Source organism: Hibiscus syriacus, unplaced genomic scaffold, assembly GCF_006381635.1.
Source record: "Hibiscus syriacus cultivar Baekdansim isolate YM2019G1 unplaced genomic scaffold, ASM638163v2 tig00111330_pilon, whole genome shotgun sequence".
NCBI classification, from domain to species: Eukaryota; Viridiplantae; Streptophyta; class Magnoliopsida; order Malvales; family Malvaceae; genus Hibiscus; species Hibiscus syriacus.
Genome location: NW_024063059.1, coordinates 7,102,704 through 7,129,342, shown reverse-complemented (window position 1 = coordinate 7,129,342; position 26,639 = coordinate 7,102,704). Strand labels below are relative to the sequence as shown.

The 26,639-nt window shown below is 33.8% G+C and overlaps 1 pseudogene; it reads left to right on the top strand.

Moving 5' to 3' along the window:
• LOC120158643 overlaps positions 1 to 26,639 on the top strand; it is a 56,094-nt pseudogene that overhangs the window by 14,426 nt on the left and 15,029 nt on the right.

The following is a 26,639-nucleotide window of genomic DNA, read 5'->3' as shown; positions in this document are numbered from 1 at the left end:
CGCAATTTAAGATGAAATAATATCTTGCCCTTTTTACTTTTTACTTTTTAGTTTCTTTTGGCATTTTATAAGGTATTTAGAATTGGTGAAGAGTAAATGGCGTCAGGCGAGGTATTTCTTACTGATGAACAAAGGGAAAAGCTGAAAATAGCGAACCAGAATGTGGGGACTGCTTTACCATCCCCAAGATTTTCATCATCCCCCAAATCTCCAACGTCTTTGCTTTTGGATCATCAATTAAAGGTTCCTGCTGGTGGCAAGGCTCCTACAGGTGGTATTGCTGTGAGGCATGTCCGTCGGTCTCACTCAGGAAAGTGCCTTCGTGTAAAGAAGGGTGAGCCTTGTTATTCTTTGAATTGTTCAATTCAATGCATTTTTTCTTCTTCTCACCTCTTTGGGTATTTGGTTATACTGGCTATTTTTGAAATTTCTATTTGCTATAACTGACTTGTTCGTCTTGGAGCGGGGGTTGAACCAAAAATGATCAGTCGGACAACAAATGTGCTTTCGTTTGATCCTTTATTCCTAATATATCATCTTTAATCAATATCACCTTGTTGCTCTACTGATTTATTGTGCTTAAATTTTTTAGGTTTAGCACATCCAACCTGTTAGGTTCATAAATCTATAATTTATTTTTCATTTAAATAAGATGATGAAATAATAATACTTTTGGCTTGGTTCGAGTTCTTTTTTAGCTGGTCTTTATAATATTAATGCCCCGGTCGTACTTCTAAAGTCTTTGCTTTGTAACTCACAGGGTAAATATATGGGGTTAAGATCCAATCCATTATTTTTTCCGATTACCTTCCACGACACGAATCATCATTATTCAATATGTGTAGGACCTACTCATGAATTATTTAACTCAAATTTATGAATGATGATTATTGTATTGAATACTAATGAACAAAACAAAGTAATGGAAGAGAGCTTGATCCATATTTATTAACCTGCAGCAACTTCTTGTGCATAAACATATTCAATGGATAATTGATAATCAAAATCATATATCATCTTTTTTTTCCTGCTTCGCCAGGTTTGGGTTTTAAATTAGCCAATTATGTTGCTTTGCATATGCATTTTTGTCAAAAAAATTACCTTTAAATGTAGAGGAGAGCAGTACAGAGTTGTTTGTTCTTACTGATAAGTTCTTTTGCCCTTTAATAATATTAAACAGATAGTGCTGGGGTAGGGGTACATGGGGGAAACTCCTTGATACAGATGGGTAATCACATATTGATCGGAATGATCCCAACTATGACAGTGGAGAGGTCCTTGCACCTTTTTGTCTTTATTTGACTTCTACACACTTGCACTGTACAAAATTTCTCAGTAAACTGCTCTTGTTTATAGGGTCTGTGAATGCAACTTGTACCTGTGGCGTACTTGTTTGTTAATAAATTTTGTTGGTGCTTAATTTCTTTGCCCTTACTTTTGCCAGGAACCATATCAACTTGTTGGGTCAACCATTTCTGATCCCCTAGATGTGTACAAAAAAGCTGTTGTTTCGATTATAGAAGAATATTTTAGCACCAGTGATGTGGAATTGGCTGCATCTGACGTTAAAGATCTTGGCTCTAATAATTATCATCCTTATTTTATTAAAGGGCTTGTCTCCATGGCCATGGACAGGCATGATAAAGAGAAGGAAATGGCCTCAGTTCTGCTTTCTTCACTGTATGCTGATGTCATCAGCCCACCCCATATTCGGGATGGTTTTGTGATGCTTCTCAATTCTTCTGGTGACCTTGCTGTGAGGTTGTCTCACATTAAAAGATATTTAATAAATTCGATTTAGCGCTATTGAAAATATTGAGTAATAATAACGTAGTAGGTCTAAATCATTAAGAAATATCAAAAAATTTGGCAACCGACAAACTTAACTTGTTAGTTTGTGTCGATCCAAATAAAAAATGTATCGATCCATATCAATATAACAGGTAAAAATATGACAGAACCGGTCACGAAAAGACAATACCGGTAAAGTGCTACCGGATATATTGAAAGTATCGATACTTTAATATAAGTATAGTCACTTTGTGAATTTAAAAGAGAAGCAGTTTCAGCGCCTATAAAGTGTCGATACTTTATAAAAATGAATCGATCCACAACGATATAACAGGTAAAAATATGACAAAACCGGTATCGAAATGATAAAACCGGTAAATTGCTACCGGATATATTGAAAGTGTCGATACTTTAATATAAGTATCGACACTTTGTGAATTTAAAAGAGAAGCAGTTTTAGCGCCTATAAAGTGTTGATACTTTAAAAAAATGTATCGATCCACAACGATATAACATGTAAAAATATGACAAAACCGGTATCGAAATGATAAAACCGGTAAATCGCTACCGGATATATTAAAAGTGTCGATACTTTAATAGGTACGTGTAATAAATTATTGATACTTTCAAAGAAATAGATAATTATCCTATCGAAAGTATCGACAGCTGACATAAAAGTATCGACACTTTTGTAGTTGTATCGATTAAATATAAATAACATATCCGATGAAAATATAAAGGCCATAGCTAAATATCATCTGAAAATAGATAGAACGGACGAGTTTTTGAAATCGAAACCTAATTGTTGCTGCATTTCATAAGACGTTTCTAAAGCGAAGTTTGTTTGTTTGTTGCTGCAGTCGAATCGAAAAGTACGTTGTCGAAACCCTAGTGTTTTATTATTATAGTAATCGGAAATAGGGTTTTTATGTGTTATTTGGGATTTTGGAGTAAAGAAACATTTGTGACCGATTACAGGTAGAAAGTGATATTCAATGTAAAATATAAATGTCGATATTTTTATTAAATATTATAGGTAGAAAATGATATTATAGGTTGTATAAATGTGCCGACACATTTTGTAGTGACCATTCAAATTCTTTTGAAGAAAACCGTTTTACCACAAGAGTAGTTATCTATATTTGTATATTGAATAAAGTGTATGTAACAAGTATTTGCTTTGATTTGCGTAAACTGATATATGAAGGAAAAATGGAGTCAATGGGTGGAAAAATTGTTGGTGGCGTAGATGACTTTGAAATTGAGGCCGAGACTCGAAAGCAACCAAAGGGTAGATATGTACTTCTAGTAAGTATCAATGTCTTTTTGTTATTATTGTTGAAATGATAATTGGATTAAAGTATTTAAGAAGTTTAAATTGATGACAAATTTTAAATGTTAACAGTATGACCGAATGCCAAAGGATGAAGGAAGGTGGTGAACACATCGGCTCGGTATGTAAATTGAAATTGACATTGAGTATTATTTAGCGTTAATGCATTGATTAAGAAACATTTATGCTTAATATTAGGTGAGAAATGATGCGTTGGAGAAATGGAATTCGATGACTGATGCTGATAAGGAACCTTACATCACACAGTCAAAGATGGATAGTGAAGAATACAAAGAATGGAGGAAAGCACATGAAAAGAAGGTATTCATTAAACTTGTAAATACGTTGATAGAAAATATATAAGAACTATAACATTATATATTGTTAAAAAATGTAGGAAGTGTCGACAAGGTGCATCATTAAAAGGGTGAATTCATTAATTAAACACCTTAAGGATAAGAGTCAATTGAATGTGCTGGGAGAAATGGGGTTTGGATCTTTGGTAGGAGTAAGGGATCGACCTATTCAGAGGGAATTGTGTCGATCCTTGATGCCGGAATTTGATGTCAAACAATGTATTGCTAAGTATGGTGATTTTTCATTTCCTCTCGGGATCCCATGTGCTGCAGCTGTCTTGGGGGTAGAAAATGAAGGCAAAAGTGTTGTAGAAGTCTCTAAGAGTAAGAACTGGAAAACACTTTCCTCCAAATATGGTTTGAAGCAGAAGGTGACATATGTTGAACTAAGAGGAAATCAAAAGTGGATCTTACGGGGGGATGAACTGAAGGCCAGAGTTCTATTGTACCTTGTCGGGATCTTTCTTTGTCCAATGGGTGATACGTCAACGAACAAGGACTATATGAAGCTCATTTGCGATGAAGGCTTGAAGGGTGAATTCAATTGGGCTGAATATGTCCATTCGAGATTGATTGAATCAATAATCACCTTTAAAAAGGGCAGCCAGAGATACCTCAAAGGGTGCATAGCAATCTTATAGGTAAATGAGTTGAAGAACTTTTTTGTTTTTTTATATAAAATGATAGTATAGTTATTATATAAAATTATAAATTTTATTATAAATGCAGGTTGCACTGTTCGATTTTTGGTCGGGCTGTGAGGCAGTGTCGGCTTATGAAAGAACCGGAGTGGCACACATCCATGCATGGGGGAAGGAAGAGGTAGTTAGAGTGATGGCGAAGTTGAAGTTGGATAGACCGATGAAGCAAGATAGGGTAATAAATGTAATTAAATAATATTAAGAATATAATCAATGTCTTAAAATTTTGAAGGTTATTAGCAAGGAAGTAGAGGAGGCAGAGGAGAAGAAAGAAGGGATGATTGTATTGGGGGATGACGGTGAGGGAAAACAGAGTAACTTCGACATTTTGATGTATGAATTGGCTGATATAAAATAAATCCAATTTGATATCATGCAAAGACAATCAAGAGTCGAAGAGAAACTTGAGAGAGTCAAAGAGAAACTTGAGAGAGTCGAAGAGACACTTGAGAGGCATAAGGTGGAAGTAGAAGGAAAAATAGTGGACAGAAAAATAGATGGAGTGGTGAAAGAAGTAGAGGTGTTGAGGGGTGAAGTGGTGAAAGAAGTTGAGGTGTTAAGGGGTGATCTTAAGATGGTGACGGGTGAAAAAATTGATGGAGTGGTGAAGGAGGTTGTGGAATTGAGGAGTGAACTTACGGGGGTGAAGGGGGTGGTTGATCAATACTTGGATGAAGGGAAAAAATTAAAGGGTGAAATAAAAGAGATGAAAAGCTATGTAGAGCAAAAATACGATGAACTGAAAAAATATGAAGAAGAAAAGAGGGAGGAAGAAGAAAAGAGGGAGGAAGAAGAAAAGATGGAGGAAATGAGGAGGAAGGATGTCGATGTGATCTATACACTGGAGAGTGTTATAGATGCAGATTTGGATTCGGAATGTCCTGCACCCCAGAAGAAGAAGCATAAGGTAAGTTGAATAAAAGAAAACTTAATTTGATCTTTATCATGTTGTTATGACAAAAATTTGTATGCAAAATTGTAGGTTGAAAAAGAGGATATTCCAAGCGGAATTGATGACATCGAAGCTGTAATTTGTGATTATTTATGGAATAGTGGGTTAGAATCGAGGTAAGTGAAATATATTGCTTTGTGAGTGATATTCAAATATTTCATGACAAGATATTAATCCTAATGATTCATACAGATATTCTGTAATCTCAATGGGAAATCAATTCGCTAGTGTATACGACGTTGCAACGTTGAAGCCTACGGAATGGGTTGGTGGTGTGGTAAGTAAAAAGTACAAAATGTTAAAACCTATTGAATATGTTATGATTGTGTAATTAATTTTGTTAGGTTACTGATTTGCTCGCATGGACAGTATGCTATGATTCGAAAAAGTCACTCCGGAGGATTGGCTACCTTCCATACCACTTAGCGGTGAGTTAAATTAATAAATGTTGAAAAGTAGTGTTATAAACTGTAAATTAATAATGATTGTTGCGTAATTGCAGCAACAGGCGTTGGATGCCAATAACAAAGAAAGTGTTGAGAGTATTGCTAACTTTTGGGGTCCCATATTGGATAACTATGTGAAATTCACCGACTGTGAGAAGGTAAGACACCATACGAATTGCAAATGAAGTTTTCGGATATAGAATGTTGAATTTTGTCAAATTGGGTGTGAAATTTGTTGCAGATCATGATCACAATAAACTACCTTAATTCACATTGGTATCTGTTGGTGTTGGATATGGTAGATCGTGTTGCAATAATATATGATGGTATGTTTCCATCTGAAGCAGCTAAACAGAGAGTGAAGGATGCTAAGAGATTGGTATGTATGTATGTATGTATTTATGAAAGGACAGTATGTAAATTATAATGCATAATTTCATAACTTCATATTTTTTGATGCAGATTAAAATATTAGATATTTATAATAAGAAACACATTTGGGTAGAATACTGTGGATCTCTAGGAAAGTTCCCCTTGAAAAATTTCAAATTTGTGGAGCATAAGAAGAATAAGCAATTGAATGGGTATGAGATGTTATCATAAATAGAATGCTTAATTTATGTAGGTTTCATAATTGACATGTGTGGTTTTCAAATTTTGTAACAGATATGATTGTGGCATGTATGTGATGATGTGGATGGAATCGATCGGTTCTACAGGGGCAACTGGTGATTTTGTAAGTGGAATTAAAAATTTGTTTGCGGTTAAATTGTTAAAAGTCGTAGATTGAATGTTGTGGTTTACAATACATAACGTTCTGACAATTTGAATATAGGTTGTTGGAGTGTGGGATCGATCGGTTCTACAGGGGCAACTGGTGATTTTGTAAGTGGAATTAAAAATTCGTTTGCGGTTAAATTGTTAAAAGTCGTAGATTGAATGTTGTGGTTTACAATACATAACGTTCTGACAATTTGAATATAGGTTGTTGGAGTGTGGGATCGATCGCGAATATTAAACGATTTAGTAAGCCACAATTAAAATCAACGAAGACAGGAGATAACAAAAGCTGCCATCATACACAAGAATAACAAAAAGGATGAAATGATGTAAATATAGGGTTAATTTTGTATACGATTTATAATTTTGTATGTGAATGTAATTATGTATGAGATGAGAAAAGTTAGCAGTAGGTTGTTGTACATGTTTCTTATACAAACTAAGAGTCATGTTGATAGTTACGATATATGGAGATCATTGTCTGTATTATTCCAAATGTCATCATAATTGTCATCATGTGCGTGACTGAATGGCCATTCCATATTGAGGGTATGTACAATAACTACAAAATTCATTAACTTAAAGTAAAAGGTAAATTTACAATGTAGTTGGTAAAAATAGACTTTTTACTGAAAAATTAATAAACACAAAGATTTGTTTCCAACATTTTGTCCAGTATGGTTCCCAAACGTAAAGTTTCCAAAAAATAAGTAAGCATATTTGTCGATCCATTTATAGAAAGTATCAATCCCAGAAATATCGAAACCCATAAGTATAATGTAATAGGTAATTCTTCAATGTAACCGGTATAAATATACCAATTTTATGAGAGAATAGGTTTACAACATGTATTGACACTTGTGGAGATCGTGTCGATACTTTTGGAACAGAATCAAATCCCAAAAGGTGCACCCATATAGTGTCGATACATTTTTAAAAAGTGTCGATCCCAGAAACATCGAAACCTATAAGTATAATGTAATAGGTAATTTTTCAATGTAACCGGTATAAATATACAAGTTTTATGAGAGAATAGGTATACAACATGTATCGACACTTTTTAATTTTGTGACGATACTTTTTGTCCAGAATGAATGCCAAAAAGGGTGAACGAATAAAGTGTCGGTACATTTTCAAAAAGTGTCGATCCCAAATACATCGAAACCCATAATTATAATGTAATAGGTAATTTTTCAATGTAACCGATATAAATATACCGGGTTTATGAGAGAATAGGTCTACTACATGTATCAACACTTTTTAATTTTGTGTCGATACTTTTTATCCAGAATGAATGCCAAAAAGGGTGAACAAATCAAGTGTCGGTACATTTTCAAAAAGTGTCGATCCCAAATACATCGAAACCCATAATTATATTGTAATAGGTAATTATTCAATGTAACCGGTATAAATATATCGGTTTTATGAGAGAATAGGTCTACAAGATGTATCGATACTTGGGGATATAACCGGTATAAATCCATAAAGTGACGATACATTTTTAAAAAGTGTCGATCCCAAAAACATCGAAATCCATAATTATAATATAATAGATAATTTTGTAATATAACTGGTATAACTATACCGGTTTTATGAGAAAATAGGTCATCATAAAGTATCGACAATTTTTAAATTTGTGTCGATACTATTTTAAATATCGCATGTTTTTCCCCCTTCATTTTTTTATAGATTATAATTGATACAAACTCCAAATCGACAAAACCTAAACCTAAAGGCATAAGAGAACAGAACTCTTCCTCTCCGACGAATACTAGCGTTATCATAACAGTGACGATTAGATATTCAGGTAAATTTATCGATATTTTATGGGTTTGATTGATTTCTATATTGGAGTTTTTTTCTTGAATGTGTTTGTGTTCCAATATAATAGCATCCACACCCAAAATGGCTCCAAAACGTCAGCGTCAGAAACACGGTCTTTCTCAAAGCTTTTCTCAACCCAGGTCTTCTCAACCACAACCTCTTTCTCAAAAAAACGATTCTTTTGAGGAATTCAGGTCCTTCGAAACTCTGAACTTTAGATCCGATATGGAGGAACAAAGATGGCAGATGAGTTTTAAAGTAAGGAAGATTCATCTCGAACGTGTCATTGACCTGGGTTTCTTGTTTGATGATAAATATGCGTTTAGTTTTAAATCCACATTTACATCCTGGGGTTGGCTTGAATTCCTTGGTGTAGAACCAAAATATTACCTCAACCTAGTTAGAGTCTTTTACAATAATGCTTCCTTACAACACGAGCCTAATAAGACTAATATAATAGGAATTAATACCCATGTCATTGGGAAGGATATATATATATATATATCTCCAGAAACTATTGCGAAGGGTTTAGGTGTCGAGAATAAAGGGGATTCATATGAAAATAATTTAGATACTATAATACAACGAGTTGCTAGAAATAGCCCAATTCACCTAGATGTAGAGTCGAGAGTGTTTCACAAAATGCTCACTTGGTATATCCGGCCTTCTGGGGGAAAACATTCAATGCTTCGAGATAGCGATTATTGGTGGATAGCAAAGTATAAATCCAAAACGGCTCCAAACATTACTAAACTGATATTTAATACAATTGTATATATGGTCACAAAGGGAGCAACAATTTCAACTTCACTATCATATGGATGTGTCATCACCCATCTGTTGAATAAGAAAGAAGTTGATTTTTCGCATGACGCCCCTGTTCGATTAACTCGCAAGATTGACATGTTATTTATTAAAAAAGTAGGATATGATTTTGTTGAAAAACTTGGTTGAAAGCGTGTCAAGGAGGTCGAATTAGATCAAGAGAGGGAGGAAATAGACCCCATTAGCTATGAAGACGACCAACCAATTGGAGACACAATGATGGAAGAAGCTCCAGTTAGAGAGGATGTCACAATTAAGACCGTGATGGAATACATGGTCAATTTTTGGGAGCATATTGATTCCCTTGTGAGTGGAATGCGAGCTGATATTTCATCATTACGCGATGAAGTCTCCATGTTGCGTGACGAATTACGCCAACAACATCAAACGAGTTAGGTAATTCATTATTTATGTTTCTAAACATTTACACGTTCTGAAATGTATTTTATTTTCTTTTAACAGATGTGGACAACCAACCGGTCAATAAAGATGAAAATGACGACGATGATGATGATCCAAACAATTATATCGTTTCTGCAACGCCGCCTTCAAGAAAACTTGTAATTTTTTATCTCAATGGTGTCTTTGCCTACATCCCAAGACAGCCTGTAGGTTTTAATTATGTTCTTTTGTATCCATTATTTTAACATATAATCGTATAACTTTAATCTCATTTTCTTCATGTTGTAGATGTTGTCCTTAGAACATGATTATATGAATTTCTGTATTTTTGTGTAGACAATTTTGTTGTTTCCATTTGGTATTCCAAGATGAGGTTAGAACTGTTGAGAAATTGATTTACTGTAGCCAAAATCGTTAATATACAATTGAATGTTAACATTCAAACTTGATTACAATCTCAGGCATAACGCCTACTGTGTACTTGAGAAACTACCTTTATTTTCTGAGCATTTTCTATTTGTTTGGGTAAGATGAATGTCAATACAGTTTGATGACTTTTATTTTTCTATGATTCCTACATATTTATGATCGACTGTTTGTGAACAGGATCAAGCAAAATGCAAAACATACGATAATGTTACCTACTGTAAAGATATCAATGATGTTTGGAACGCGTGTCCTTATTTTAACGAGCTAAATACACTTTTGGTCGATGATTCAGTGGAAAAAATGATTTATAACCCGGTAAGTTACATTGATGCAATATGTTTTTTTCAGTTAAACATGTGTTCATACATTGATTGATTAACAATTTATATGTTTATATATAAATACAATTACATATGTCCACACACCTTTGACGCTGCTTCCCATTCGAACGACAGTGCTCTAGGTATGACATAAATTTATTTTTGCTTATGCGAATTTAGTTTATTGTTAGTAAAATTGCACCTCATTAGTTTGATAATTGAAATTATATATGTATGTCCTCAAAAAAAGGCGGAAACATACGAGAGTATTTGGAAAATTTGTTGAAGGTGCCTAATAATCCGGACTTCGTTAGAAATAACCCTTTTTCATCTGATTAATTTAGTTGTGGGTACATTATTTGAACATTGTTGTGTAAATACAGATACATTCGAGGATTGTTGAAATATCAATACTAGTTATTAATGTATTTTACATCTGTGTACAAATATATCGAAACACATTATTAAAGAATCGTTTTCTATAATCTCCACAACAAAGTTTTCATACTTAGAAATATCGGTATATTTATAATCGTTTTCTATAATGTATCCAAACTTAAAGTTTCCCATAAAGTGTCGATACATTTTTAAAAAGTAACGACCCCAAAAACATCGAAACCGATAATTATAATGTAATAGGTAAATTTACAATGTAACCGTTATAAATATACCGATTTTATGAAAAATAGGTCTATAACATGTATCGATACTGTTGGGATTTTCGGAAGCTCGAAACGACAACCAGAACGATTTGCAAAGAGGGGTCGGAATGGTTTTGTGTTTAGGGAGTAAGGAGATTGAAAGATAGAGAATTGCACATCGATTTATAGTGGTTCGACTTTCTCAATCAAAGTCTACGTCCACTACCTTAACTCCTCACCAAGGATTTTCCAACAAATTCCCTAATTTGTTCTTTCTTTTGAGGACAAAGAGATAACCTTACAACTCCCTAGTTTTTCCGGGCTAAACTAGAACCTTTCCCTAGTTTTTACACGGGCTAAGCTAGAACCTTTCCCTTTTACAAAAGGATAAAAGATGTAAACAATAAAACCTCTCTAAGGTAGGTGTTTACAAGAATTAAGCTCACAAGAACAAAATATTTACAAGAGAAAGATGAAATAAGAATGAAAAACTCTTCTCTTGTGTTTGTTTACTTGGATAGTTGTTCTCTTACTTCTTCAAGTGTCATTAGCTTGTATTTATAGCTTGGAATGTGTTTGAAGTCATATCTAGCCGTTGGGGATGTTTTGGAGCCGTTTGGGAATGATTTTTCTGCAAAACTAGGCTGCCCAAAATGGGGGGAATCGGTACCCCTTCATAGGGAATCGGTACCCCTTCATAATATTCAAATATTATGACCGTTGGGCTGATGAACAGTGAGGGGATCGGTACCCCCTTGGGGGGAATCGGTTCCCCTTTTACATACTGGAATTTTTGAGCCTCGGGTTACTGTTCAAATAGTGATTTTGGCTTAAATTGTTATATCGAAACATAGTTCAACAATCGCCCCCTTTTTGATATAACAAAACATTTGAAAAATTGTTTTTGGCAAAAAATCCCCTTAATAAAATGTTTAATGAAAAAGATAATAGTTGTTGGAAAACATATGAAAATGTCAAGCTCCCCCTTTTTCATTAAGAAATTGAAATTTTCAAACTAAACTTCTCCCCATTTTTGTTATATCAAAAATAATTCGATCTTTGAAGTTTAAAATAACTTTGGAGAGTAAGTAGTAAATTTTACATTTAAAAATAATTTGAAAAATCAAAGCTCCCCCTCAATAAATGTATTCCAAACAAAATTAAGCTTTTAAGATCTTGACACTTAAACAAAATATTGAATTTCTAAAAAGAATAACAAACATGTTTGTAGCACATGAAATTCAATATATCCAAGTCTAAAATACTTTATGCAATACCAATTGTTGAAATTTGATATTAATACCAATTGCTAAAATTAAGTGCATTTGCATAAAGTTTTCAAAAAATGTTATGCAATTTTAAAATTTTGATATCAATTGCTAGAGAGATATCATTTTCATTTAGACCACATGCATAAACATTCAAATTTAGGCCAAAAATTAAAATTTATAAAATTAAAGTATTTTGAAATTTGATATCAATTGTTAGAGAGATATCATTAGCATTTAAAACCAATTTTGACCAAAATTCATTATGATGAACTAAAAATTCTCAAAAATAAATGTTCATCATAATCATCTTTTCAACATACATGAGATTAAAACAATGATGCATAATCATTTAAAACCAAAACTCATGCATGCTTAAAATCAAATGAGCAACCAAATAACCAAAATTAAAAGCATTAAGCTTAGAGGTTACCCATTCCTTTTTCATGTGTGGCCAGAGCATCTTGAATATCATCATTTTCATCATAATTGCTTCCACACACCTACAAGAGACATTTAAGTAGATTTTGGTATCCAAATTGCTTTGGATCCTTGAACGTTAGTTACAATGCCCCTTGTTCCTTTTGGAAACCATACTTGCCTAATTTTAAAATGTTTTCCTTTCTTCAAAGGACAAGTATGTTCCATATGCTCAACTCCAAAGCCATCCATATCATTTTTTGTGCTCTTGGACCAGATGTATACGGAAGAGTTTCATCGTGTACAACCGCCAAAGAAATATGGGACAAACTTCAAGTCACTCATGAAGGTACCGATGAGGTAAAGAAATCTAAAATTAGTATTCTAACGCATAGCTATGAAAATTTCAGGATGAAACCAAATGAAGATATCAAAGCTATGACGGATAGATTTTCAACGATTGTCAATGGTCTCAAATCATATGGAGAGATCATTTCAAATGAAAAGCTTGTGAGGAAGTTAGTCTACTCCCTCCCAAAATCGTGGCAATCAAAGAAGACGACAATCATCGAGTCTAAGGACTTAACGTCCTTAACTCTTGAAGAGCTAATTGGGTCACTCCTCACTCATGAAATGATGCTCGAAGATGAGGTGCACCTCGACAAAATTGACGAGACACCAAAGGAGAAGGAGAAGAAGAAAAACATTGGAGTTGCTCTAAAATCCACAAAAGATGAGAGTGATTCGAATAACGATGATGATGACGAGGAAATGGCATTGTTTGCCAAACGGTTCAGAAAAAATGATGAGACCTTATCGAGGAAGAAAATTCAAACGAAATGAAAGCCTAAAAATGAACCGAAAGAGAAGGACCCAATCATTTGCTACGAATGCAAAAAGCCAGGGCATGCTAAATATGATTGCCCACAATTGAAAAAAAAGGGTCAATCAAAGAATAAGCACAAGGCTCATGTGGCTACATGGAGCGATGAAGAAAGTTCCGATGAAGAGGAACAAGAAGTAGCTAACTTGTACTTGATGGCATTTGGGGAAGATTCTAAGGTAACCTCTAACTCATCTGATTTTGATGATTTATCCTATGATGAATTATTAGAGGAATATAATGGGTTGGCTTCGGATTATGAGAAATTATTTTTAAAATATAAAAATGATGTTTCAAAATTGAAAAATGAAAACAAACTCATATCCAAAACCAACAACGATCTTGAAAGTAAAATCAAAGATTTGCAAATCAAACTAGAAGAGTTTGAAAAGAAAAATTTAGATTTGCAAAATTTACTTTCAAAGATCAATGATGATCATCAAAAGAAAATTGATGATCTTAAAACTTCTTTTGATAAAGTTGGAACAAAACATTTTGAAAAAGGTGGAAATTCAAAATCCAACTTTGTTAAAAAGTTTTAGAAACTACAATCATAGAGGTCCCCAAAGAACCTCTAATGGAAAAATCGTTAGAAGTATGTGGGTTCCTAAAGAACTCATTACTACTAAAGATAAAAAATATCCTACACAAATGGATACATAAGGGGACTAGGATTTTGGAAACTAATGAATATGGACCCAAAAGAATTTGGGTACCAAAAATCAAAAATTAATCTATGTTTGTAGGGAAAGGAGCATTGCTACAAGGCACGGGAAACAAATTCAAATTCATGGTACCTTGATAGTGGATGCTCAAGACACATGACCGGAGACAAAAGACGGTTCATTGAGCTTAACGCCAAAAATGGAGGAGAAGTGACTTTTGGAGACAATTCAAAAGGTCACATTGAAGGTATTGGTACAATAGGTAATACCTCTTCCATACAAATTAAAAATGTTTTATATGTGAATGGATTAAAGCATAATATATTGAGTATTAGTCAATTATGCGATAAAGGATTCAATGTCTTATTTGAAATTAATGGTTGTAAAGTCATTGACATTGCATCTAATCGAATTATGCTTATTGGTCATAGAATAGGGAACATTTACATGGTGCATTTAGATTCTTTTGATATGAATAATTTATGCCTAGTTGCTAAGGATGAACATGATAGTTGGTTATGGCATAAGAGACTAGGACATGCTAGTATGAGTGTTTTGCAACGGCTAATTCAAGGTGATTTAGTTCGAGGGTTGCCTAAGCTTAAATTTGATAATGATAAAATCTGTGATGCTTGTGCTAAAGGAAAACAAAAGCGTGTTTCTTTTAAATCCATTAATGACCTATCAACTAGTATAGTAATACAATTGATCCATGTAGATCTTTTTGGGCCAACTAAGACTACTAGCTTGGGTGGAAAACAATATGCATTTGTCTTGGTAGATGACTATTCTAGATATACTTGGGTTCTATTTTTAAGTACTAAAGATGAAGCATTAGAATAGTTCATCACATTTTCAAAAATAATCCAAAATGAAAAGGGTTACTCTATAACTAGTGTTAGGAGTGATCATGGCACTGAATTTGAAAATCTTGGATTTATTGAATTTTGTAATTCTAATGGTATTAGTCATAATTTTTCAGCACCTAGAACCCCTCAACAAAATGGAGTTGTTGAGAGGAAAAATCAAACTTTAGAAGAAATGACTAGAACCATGCTTTGTGAAAATAATTTGCCAAAATATTTTTGGGCGGAAGCCACAAATACCGCTTGTTATGTTGTAAATCGAGTAATGATTAGGCCAATTTTAAAGAAAACTCCATATGAAATTTTCAAAAATAAAAAGCCTAACATTAGTTATTTTCATCCTTTTGGATGTAAATGTTTTGTTTTAAATAACGATAAAGAAAACCTTGGCAAATTTGATGCTAAAAGTGATGAAGGAATTTTTCTGGGTTACTCCATAAATTCTAAAGCTTATCGAATATTTAATAAAAGAACATTAGTTGTAGAAGAGTCTATACATGTTGCTTTCGATGATAATCCCCTTCCAAGGAAGGATTCTTGTGTGAATGATGATGTAGGTGTTATAAATACAAATGATGTTAGACATGAAGTTGGAGAACCATCATCAAAGGAAGAAATGAAAAATGAGGAAACTCATGATCCTCTTGAGAATCCAACCATTGAAGAAAGGGAAGTATCTTATCCAAGAGAGTACAACTATGTCAAGGATGGTGAAATTATAGGTGATCCATCAAAAGGGGTAACAACTCGATCTTCTCTTAGAAATATTTGTAATTATGTTGCATTTATCTCATGCATAGAGCCTAAGAATATTAAAGAAGCATTAAATGATGAACATTGGATTATGGCTATGCAAGAAGAGTTAAATCAATTTGAGAGAAGTAAAGTATGGACATTAGTTGAAAGGCCTAGTAATAAATCTACTGTAGGTACTAGATGGGTATTTAGGAATAAGCTTGATGAGAGTGGTAATATAGTGGCTAGACTTGTTGCTCAAGGGTATACTCAAGAAGAGGGCATATACTATGATGAAACATATGCTCCCGTAGCTAGGATGGAAGCAATTAGAATGTTATTAGCATTTGCATGTTTTCATGAATTTAAATTATATCAAATGGATGTTAAAAGTGCATTTTTAAATGGTTTTATAAAAGAAGAAGTGTAGTGGAACAACCTCCAGGTTTTGAAGATTCAAAATTTCCAGATCATGTTCTTAAATTGACAAAAGCTCTTTATGGTTTAAAACAAGCTCCTAGAGCTTGGTATGAAAGATTGTCAAATTTTTTAATTGAAAAAGGTTTTTCAAAAGGAAAGGTTGACACTACATTGTTTTTAAAGCATAAAGGTAAAGATTTATTAGTAGTTCAAATTTATGTTGATGATATAATATTTGGTTCTACTAATGATGTTCTTTGCCAAGAATTTTCTAAGCTAATGCAAAGTGAGTTTGAGATGAGCATGATGGGGGAGCTCTCATTTTTCTTGGGACTCCAAATCAAGCAAAGAAAAGATGGCATCTTCATTAATCAATCTAAGTACGTCAAAGATATGCTCAAGAAGTTTGTACTGGAAAATGGGAAACCTCATGACACTCCAATGAGCTCTTCAACAAAGCTTGACTTAGATGAAGGAGGTAAATGTGTAGATGTTAAATTATATAGGTCAATGATTGGCTCTTTGCTTTATCTAACTGCAAGTAGACCGGACATTATGTATAGTGTTTGCTTATGTGCTAGATTTCAATCATGTCCTAAGGAATCACATTTACTAGCTGTTAAGAGAATCTTTAGATACCTTAAGGACACTCCTAGTTTATGACTTTGGTATCCTAGAGACTCTAGCTTTATCTTGCATGCTTTTTCTGATGCGGATTATGGAGGATGTAAATTAGATAGGAAAAGCACCTCCGGTACTTGCCAATTCCTTGGAAATATGCTGATTTCTTGGTTTTCAAAGAAACAAAAATTGTGTTGCATTATCTACCACTGAAGTGGAATATATTTCAGCCGGTAGTTGTTGTGCACAAGTTTTATGGATGAAACAACAACTTTTTGATTATGGAATTGAAGTAGGTACTATTCCTATCAAGTGTGACAATACTAGTGCTATTTGTCTCACTAAAAATCCCATCCAACACTCTAGAACTAAACACATTGAAATTAGACATCACTTCATTAGAGATCATGTCACTAAGGAAGATGTAGTTCTAGAATTTGTTGATACTTTGCATCAATTAGCGGATATTTTTACAAAACCCTTAGATAAGGAAAGGTTTTGGACACTTAGGAGAGAATTAGGTTTAACTGACCTATCTTCACTTAGTGTTTAAAATAATTCAACACTTTTAATAAATACTGAAAAATGCTCATAATAGTAATTTTTGATTGCATTCATTGCTATTAGTTAGGGGGAGTTTATGATTCTTGATGAAAAATTAATTTTATGTTCAAATATCGATTAAAGATTAATTTAATTGTTTGAACATAATTATTTTTCAATATATGAGTTGCCTATGCCACTAGAGAAAAATAATTTAGCATTTTGTGTGCTTAAAAAAAATCAGATTTTAGCATTTTGGTGCAGAGGGAATCGATCCCCCCATGAGGGAACCGATTCCCCCTTTGAATAGGAACCGATCCCCCCCACAGGGGAATCGATACCCCCCTGGAGTTATGTTAAAATCGGGCAGAACACCCCCAAAACCCCAAAACCTATTCCGCCGTTTTTCATCCTAAAACACTCAAATCTCCATTCTTGCCACAAATCATTGATTTTAATCGGAATTCACTTCAAATATCATCTCCTAAACTTGCAATCATCATTAAAATCGTGCAAACAACATCTAAATTCCCTCAATCTTCATATTTCAAGGTAAATTTTTCTAAACTCTCTATTTCATTGATTTTGAACATATGATTAGTTTTAATTAGTTCTAGGTTGAAATAGTGATCGGGCATTGGTTGTTTAGTGATTAGAAACTAGATGTTATAACTAATTTCATCAAAAACACAAGAATTTTCCAAAATTTTTAATTTTTCGAAAAAAATGTGTTAATTTTCAAATTATTGTGTTTTGATTAAATTATGTTGTTGTTATGAAAACTATACATATATTGTTTCTCAAAAGTTTTTCAAAAACTTTGCCCATTAGGATTGATTTAGAGAACCTTGAAATATTGAGGACTCAATTGAGTTTTGGGATTAATTGAATTGCATACATTTGTTTTTAAAATTGCAGGTTATTCAATCTATTCCGATTTCCTTCACCATGTCTAATCCTAAACGTGCTAGGTCTTCATCTAGTCGTTCTAGTCGTCAACCAAATCCACCTCCAAATCCTCCTTCTATTCCTCAAAATCCTATTCCAAATCTTGATCCTAATTTGACTATCCAAAATTCTTGTTTCAGTCAACCGAGTCCTAAAGATTATCGTTATTGGTTTTACCAATATTTTGACTTGTATAAGATTAGGGAAGAACGTATCCCATCTCTTCAAGCTATGGTTGCTATTAACTTTAAATATCTCCCTATCTTGCACGAATGGAAATTTGATAAACTTTTCGAACTTGAACCCATTGTCTATCATCAACTTGTTCGTATCTTCTACTGTAATGCCGTTTGTATAAAAAATCGTGACAAAACCAAAACCATAGGAGTACGTTCCTACCTCCTAGGTCAATATTTCCATCTTAATCCGGATTACATAGCCAATGCCTTAGGCTTGGATAATGAAGGTTTATCAAATGAAAAACAAGTTTTAGGCTCACGATTAAATGGGATGATAGTGCAAGTGTTCTAGATCTTCATGAGCGTTTTCTTCATCTCATGATCACTTGGTGGTTTTGACCATCCGGGGGTCGTTATTATACTCTTAGAGCTTTAGAACTTTGGTGGTTGCATTGTTTTGAACACAACATAAAATAAACCTTTCCGAGATTATCTTTGCTGAGATCGTTGAAATCGTTAACGTAGTGCCAAATAAGAAACTCTGTTCTTCACTAGTTTACAGTTGTATCCTTAGTAATCTCTTTTCTAAAGCCGAGCTTTGAGTTGGTCTAGATGCCGCTTTTCCTCTTAAGAAACAAATCAATCTTCTTTCTTTAACAAGAGCGGGATGGGTCAAAAATAAAGAAACCGGTGAATGGGTTCGATCTTCTGCAACTACTCCGGGAGCTAGTTCTTCACAAGCTCCACCAGAAGCTGACGAAGATCTCGAGTAATTAATGCGAGACATCGATGAAGCTGAAGATGAACTTGAGCATCCCGAGGAGCAGCCCGAAGAGCAAGCACAACAATCGACTCAAATGCCTCCATATTTTCAATCTTTTATGGAGACATTTGATTACCGATATACGACCATGGATTCACGCTTTAATTCTATAGAGTCCCATTTATCCACAATGGGAGCTCAACAATTAGAAATTCTTCGGGAAATGCGTGCAAATAATGAAGCAACCAACGCACGTATTAATGACCCCACTAACGAAATGGCCGCTATGCGAGCTCGTTTTCCTCCTCCTGACCCGGATATGTGATTAAATGTTTTACTTTGTTTTCCAAACTTATTGTTTAACATTTGATAATTTGGAATGTTTGAATTTGTGGATTATGAATTTGTTTGGATTTATGGATGGTGTGAACTTATATGTTTGGTGTGATTTATTCATTATTGCATCATTTACATCATTGTTAGCAATATGACCAATTTTGCCATATCACATTATTTATGAATATTGATTATGGAACTAATGGCTAACGGTTCTCTTGATTGTGATCTTAGCAGCTTATGCATACATATACCTAATCAATTGGCTAAATATTTTTCACGTTTCTTTGAATCTTTTTTATTTAACAAAAAGGGGGAGAAGTGTGGTGTTTTAAGTATGTTTTAAAATGATAAATGGGAGAAGTGCTAAAGTAAGGGGGAGTAATTTCAAAACTTGATTTCAAAATCTTAAAATTACTAAAATGTTTTGTTATATCAAAAAGGGGGAGATTGTTGAAAAGATTTTGATATTTCGATATAACAAATTAAGTTAAATGAATTTTAAGATTTTCCAAAATGATTTCTAAGTATATTCGATATAATTATTCAAATATCAAAACATTACTCAAAATATTTCAAAAATCATTTTTAATCCTTACTTAAGTGTAAAATTAAGTTTTAATCTTAAAACAATTTCAAAATAATCTTTCAAAGTATTTCGAACCATTTCAAAGCCAAAAATTCCAGATTGCTCAGAGGGACCGATTCCCCCAAGGGGGTACCGATTCCCCCTGAATGGTTTGGCTCGAGATTTCCAGAATGCTCGGAGGGAACCGATTCCCCCATAGGGGGTACCGATTCCCCCTTGTTCAACGGTCGAAATATTTGAATTTTACACTTAGGGAACCGATCCCCTATGAGGGAGAACCGATTCCCCCCACGCTCCAAGCTGTTTTATTAATTGTTTTCACACTTAAACGGCTATATTATCTTCATTAATTATCCCCAACGTTCAGAAGTGATTCAAGGTGTATTTAAACAAGTTCTGAAGCCCTTGATCAACAAGAAATTATAGAGAAACAAGAGAGAAAGCATCAAACACCAAGTTTGTGCAAATCAAGCCAATTTTCCTTTCAATATTCATTTTGCTTTCAAGAACACCATTTGTGCTCATTTGTAATTATCTTTGAGTGTTCTTTTCTTGTTCTAGAATTGTGCAAACATCTTACCTTGTGAGGTTTTCCTTGTAAGTTTGCAAATTTGTAATCTTCTCTTTGGGAAAGAGTGTTCTCAAGAATTGGGTATATTCTTGAGGGTGTTGTAAGGTTATCTCTTTGGCCTCAAAAGAAAGAACAAATTAGTGAATTTGTTGGAAAATCCTTAGTGTGGATAGCTAAGGTAGTGGACGTATACTTTGATTGAGAAAGTCGAACCACTCTAAATCGTTGTGCAATTACTTTCAATTTTCTGTAAAACCTTCCACCAAATTTTTAATAGCCAATTCACCCCCTCTTGGCCAAATCCGTCAATCGATTAACTCAACAGATACATTTTCAAAAAGTGTCGATCCCAAAAACATCGAGACTGATAATTATAATGTAATAGGTAATTTTGTAATATAACCGGTATAAATATACCGATTTTATGAGAGAATAGGTCTACAATATGTATCGACACTTTTTAATATTGTGTCGATACGTTTTGTCCAGAATGGATGCCAAAAAGGGTTAACGCACAAAGTGTCAATACATTTTCAAAAAGTGTCGATTCCAAAAACATCGTAATCGATAATTATAATGTAATAGGTAATTTTGTAATATAACCGGTATAAATATACCGGTTTTATGAGAGAATAGGTCTACAATATGTATCGATACTTTTTAATATTCTGTCGATACTTTTTGTCCAGAATGGATGCCAAAAAGGGTTAACGCACAAAGTGTCGATATATTTTCAAAAAGTGTCGATTCCAAAAACATCGTAACCGATAATTATAATGTAATAGGTAATTTTGTAATATAACCGTTATAAATATACCAGTTTTATGAGAGAATAGGTCTACAACATGTATCGACACTTTTTAATATTGTGTCGATACTTTTTATCCAGAATAGATGCCAAAAAGGGTGAACGAATAAAGTGTCGATACATTTTCAAAAGTGTCGATCCCAAAAATATCGAAACCCATAATTATAATGTAATAGGTAATTTTGTAATATAACCTATATAAATATACCGGTTTTATGAGATAATAGGTCTACAACATGTATCGATACTTTTTAATATTGTGTCGATACTTTTAAATTATGCGGTTTTTCTTCTTTCATTATTTATATGTAACATAGTAAATGGACAAACCCTAAAGGTAATTCTCTTCTCTTCCTCTCTGACGAATACCAGCGTTCATAACTGTTACGATCAGTTATTCATGTAAATTTATCGATATTATGGTATTGATTTCCAGATTGGACACTTTTTATCTTCTTGTGTTCGATAGGCATGTTATTGAAACCCTAATTTTTTAGAAAGTCTTTGAAAAGAGGGGTTAGGTTTTAAAGTTTGCTATTTGTGAATGGTTATAAGTTGCAAGTTCAATCTTTGTTGACGAAGATAATGACCTTCAAATAGAGCCCTAGCGTATCAATATTAAAGAAAATCGAAAGCGACCAGTAAGTATCAATGTATTCATGTAATTGTTCTTGAAATGGTAATTGGAATAAAGTATTTAATCCAATTTAATTAATTCAAATCTCTATAGTCTGACTGAATACGAAAGGATAAAGGAAGCTCATAATCATGTTAACATCATAGCCAATAAAACCCCTTGCAGGGTCCAAATGGTAAGCTAGGAATTGGTAAAACAAGCTTTCTTTGAGAGTTTAGGGTTTAGAGCCCTCTAACGTAAGGAGTGCATGGTTGAGCATTACGTATAATAGTTGTATTCAGTTGTTGAAGAATTGTTTTTAATTTTATATAAGGATAGTTGTTGTGATATACGTTCACGTTTCGGGACCAAGTAGTTAGATGCGTGCAGTAGCCTATATCCTCGAGGCAGAGCACAAGAGATCTGACACTTAAAGCTTTACCAAGAGTGGTAGCTTTTGCTCTACATAAAGACCGAACCTAGAATCAACTTTGCAATTATGCCTATCATACTGAAGAGAACCTGCTGAATAATAGGATTTGCACACAATTGTAAGCATTTTAAACCCTAAACCCAACCACTCACATGAAAAATTATGCAACAGAGATGCCAATCATGTGAGGAGTTGGGTTTATCGTTTAAAATGCTTGCAGTTATGTGCAAATCCTATTTTTCAGCAAGTTCTCTTCAGCATGATAGGCATAATTGCAAATTTGATTCTAGGTTCGATCTTCATTCTACGCTCTTGGTAAATCTTTAAGTCAGATCTTGTCTTTACCTCGAAGATTAGCATTGCACGCAAACTACTTGGTCCCGAAATATGAATGTGTATCACAACAACTATCCTTATATAAAATTAAAAACAATTCTTCAACAACTGAATACAACTATTATACATAATGTTCAATCATGCACTCCTTACGTTGGAGGGCTCTAAACCCTAAACCCTCAAAGAAAGCTTACCTTACAAATTCCTAGCTTACCATTTAGACCCCCATGTTTTATTGGCTATGCTGTCAACATGATTAACCTGGATAATCCCAGTTACAAAACTGATTCCGGCCATGATTACGGGAGACTATAGTCTACAAATTGTTTGGAATTTATGTGATGATGCGGATGAAATATTAAACGGTCTCGTAAACCATAATCAAAATAGACTAAGAGAGTAAATTTTGTTAATATAGGGTTAATTTTGTATAAGTTACATACGATTTATAATTTTGTTTGTGATGTAATTATGTACGAGATGAGAAAAGTTAGCAATTGGTTGTTGTACATGTTTACACAATAGGAGTCATGTTGATACTTACGATATATGGAGATCGTTGTCATAACGTGCGGGACTGAATGTCCATTCCATTTCGTCTTCAAAAAAATCAGTTGATGTAGGTTGTGTGCTTGTATTCAAATTGAGCTTGACTTGAGGACATGTTAGTTTGTTATGTCCCTCACCGTTGCACTACCCACATCGCCTAATTTTCTTCTCGACCTTGTTCTTTGGTACTTCTTTTCACTTGTGTTGTTTTCGTTGAGGGTCACGAATGTTGTTTACTACAATGCTCTAGTTGACTGAATCATTCAAACCAAACAAGTTTTCAAATTCTTCTATTACTCTTTTCATCTAATCTCTTGCGGTTTTAAAATACGCGTCTGTCTTTGATGCAATGTAGCATAACCTACTTGACGTTGAACGCAGAGCAGCGAACCTTGCCATTTGCATCACTTCTGGAGACACATTCAAGTCAACATAACTGAGTGCAGAAGCCTTCGCATCCTTATTCCACCTACTTTGAATCAAAGTCCCAGGAAAATATGTGCAATCCAAGTGCTTCAAAATGTGAAGTTGATGGCGACACGAAAGTCCAACGGTATCGAATTTTTTGTAGGAGCAAATTATGGTTTTCGTACGAGAATCAAAACTAATTTCAAATGTCCTATTTTTTTATTTGTACTTTGACAAAATATAATGTTGATATTCATCTGATAAGGACTGAATCTCTTCCTCAATTCGGTACAATGTCTCCGGTAGAATTTCATATTAGAACGCACGAAAAGATTCGTGGGTAAAAATCTCAGCAGCATTGCTTTTAAGGTCAACCAGTTTTGTGATATGGAAGGGCTTCGTATGGGAACTTAAGTAATCTACTTTCAACTCATTCATACGCATTCTACTAATTCCATCTTCAATTGCATGAACAACATCTAAATATGTCTTATTGTGTTTCAGTGCAAACGTTAGTGAAGCATTCATAGACTCGTACCTTTGTGTTGAGCGAATATTGGCAAAGAAATGACAGGATAGATATGCTTGTGCCCATAAGTGCCGAGTATTTAACTTCTCAATCACCCATGGATGCTTTTCGATGTTGAATTCTGAAACAACCGAACGCCATTGAATATCAAATTCCTCGGTTGTCCACCAGGAAGCCATGCATTTTGAGAATGCTGTTGTAAATTTTGGGTCACCAATGTTAGCTTGTGCTTTGCGAGAAAGATGCCAAGAATATAATATGTTCTTAACATAAGGGATAATATATTTGATAGCCCTAAGCATTTCCTTATCGCCATCGGTGACAATTGAAATAGGTGAATTATTCATCATGGCTTCTAAAAAATTCTGTAGCACCCACTCGAAAGATTGAGACGTCTCGTCAGCGATTATGGCAGTGGCAAACACAATTGTGTTATGGTGATGATTGACACCGACAATAGGCATAATTGGTTGATCATACAAATTATCTTTGTACATTGTGTCAAATGCGATTACATCACCGAAGCATGTGCAATCCGATCTCGATTTAGAATCTGACCAAATAAGATTATGCAATGCCCCAGATTCATCTACCAAGTATGTCATAAAAAACCCGTGATCATCATGTTTCTTATAATCAAAGTTGGTAATAAGCGCATTAACATCCCCATCGACGATTTCCTTTGCTTTACCTCTTTGAAGTGCATTGTAAAGGTCTTTATGTGTAAATCCAACATTATGATAGCCTGCTGCGTTAAATAGTTCATTACTTGTGAATGTGCCAACACCGACCTCTTTCAATGTTGTTGCCTTATCAATATCGATCTTACTTACAACTCTATTAGAATGCATAAATGGTGTCATAGCAGGTGTGCACAATGGATAATTATGTTTCTGATAAGACTTACTTATAACCAGTGATCGTTTGTATTTGTTGTTGTAACTACGACTCTAGCCTTACATCATGTTCTTGTGACTGGCGTATGAGCACGTTGACGATCAACAATATTGACTTTTGATACTCGAAACCCTTCTTTGGAACAACAAAATTCTTGTGTCTTCACATTCCCTTCCACGTTAAACCGTGTTGTTCCCTTACGTGCACTAAACCCATGTTCCCGTGCGAATCCCTTGTAAAAGTACCAAGCTTTATCACGTGAAGAGAAGAGCTGACCAATCAATCTGTCAGATTCATCAACATTATGTACTTCATGGCATTCCCCGGTTGGCTTAACATTGTCTGCATCAATATGGTCCATGGAAAAAAATTTGTTGTACAAGTTCAGTGGTTCCGGAGTTGATGGAGATGTAAGTAAAGGTTCATTGAACATGTTTTAGTCGTGCTTTCAATAGGATGTGGTATTGGTAGTGGTAGTTAAAGGGTGGGTACAACATTAAATTAGTAGTACATATTTAGTTATGTACAATAACTACCAAATATGTGTCGATACATTTTCTACAAGTATCGACCCAAAAAATATCAAAACCAATAATTATAATGTAATAGCTAAATTAACAATGTAACCGATATAAATATACCAGTTAATTAGAAAACAGATCAACATAATGTATCGACACTTGTGGAATTTGTGTCGGTACTTATTGTCCATAATGAATGCCCAAACGAGGTGCATGCATAAAGTGTCGATACATTTATTAAAAGTATCGATCCCAAAAATATAGAAACAGATAATTATAATGTAATAGGTAAATTTACAAAGTAACCGATATAAATATACCGGTTTTATGAGAAAATAGGTCAGCATAAAGTATAGACACTTGCTAAATTTGTGTCGATACATTTTGTCCATAATGAATTCCCAACGAGGTGCAAAAAAAAAAAAGTGTCGATACATTTAAAATTGTATCGATCCCAAAAACATCGAAACGAAAATTACAACGTGATAGGTAAATTTACAATATATCCGGTATAAATATAACAATTTTATGAGAAAATAGGTCTAAATAATGTATCGACACATTTTTAGTTTGTGTCGATACTTTTTTCCAGAATGAAATATGAATGCCCAACGAGGTGCAAGCATAAAGTGTCGATACATTTAAAATTGTATCGATCCAAAAAATATCGAAACCGATAATTATAATGTAATAGGTAAATTTGCAATGTTATCAGTATAAATATACCGATTTACTTTGAAAATAGGTCAATATAAGCGCTACCTATTACATTATATAAGAGCTACCTAATATGTTATTGTACTTGATAATATTTCCGGTTAAATGCCTATTTTATTATAGAAGCGCTACCTATTACATTACATAAGCGCTACCTAATATGTTATTGTACTTTATAATATTTCTGGTTAAATGATATAACATAACCAATCTAAATT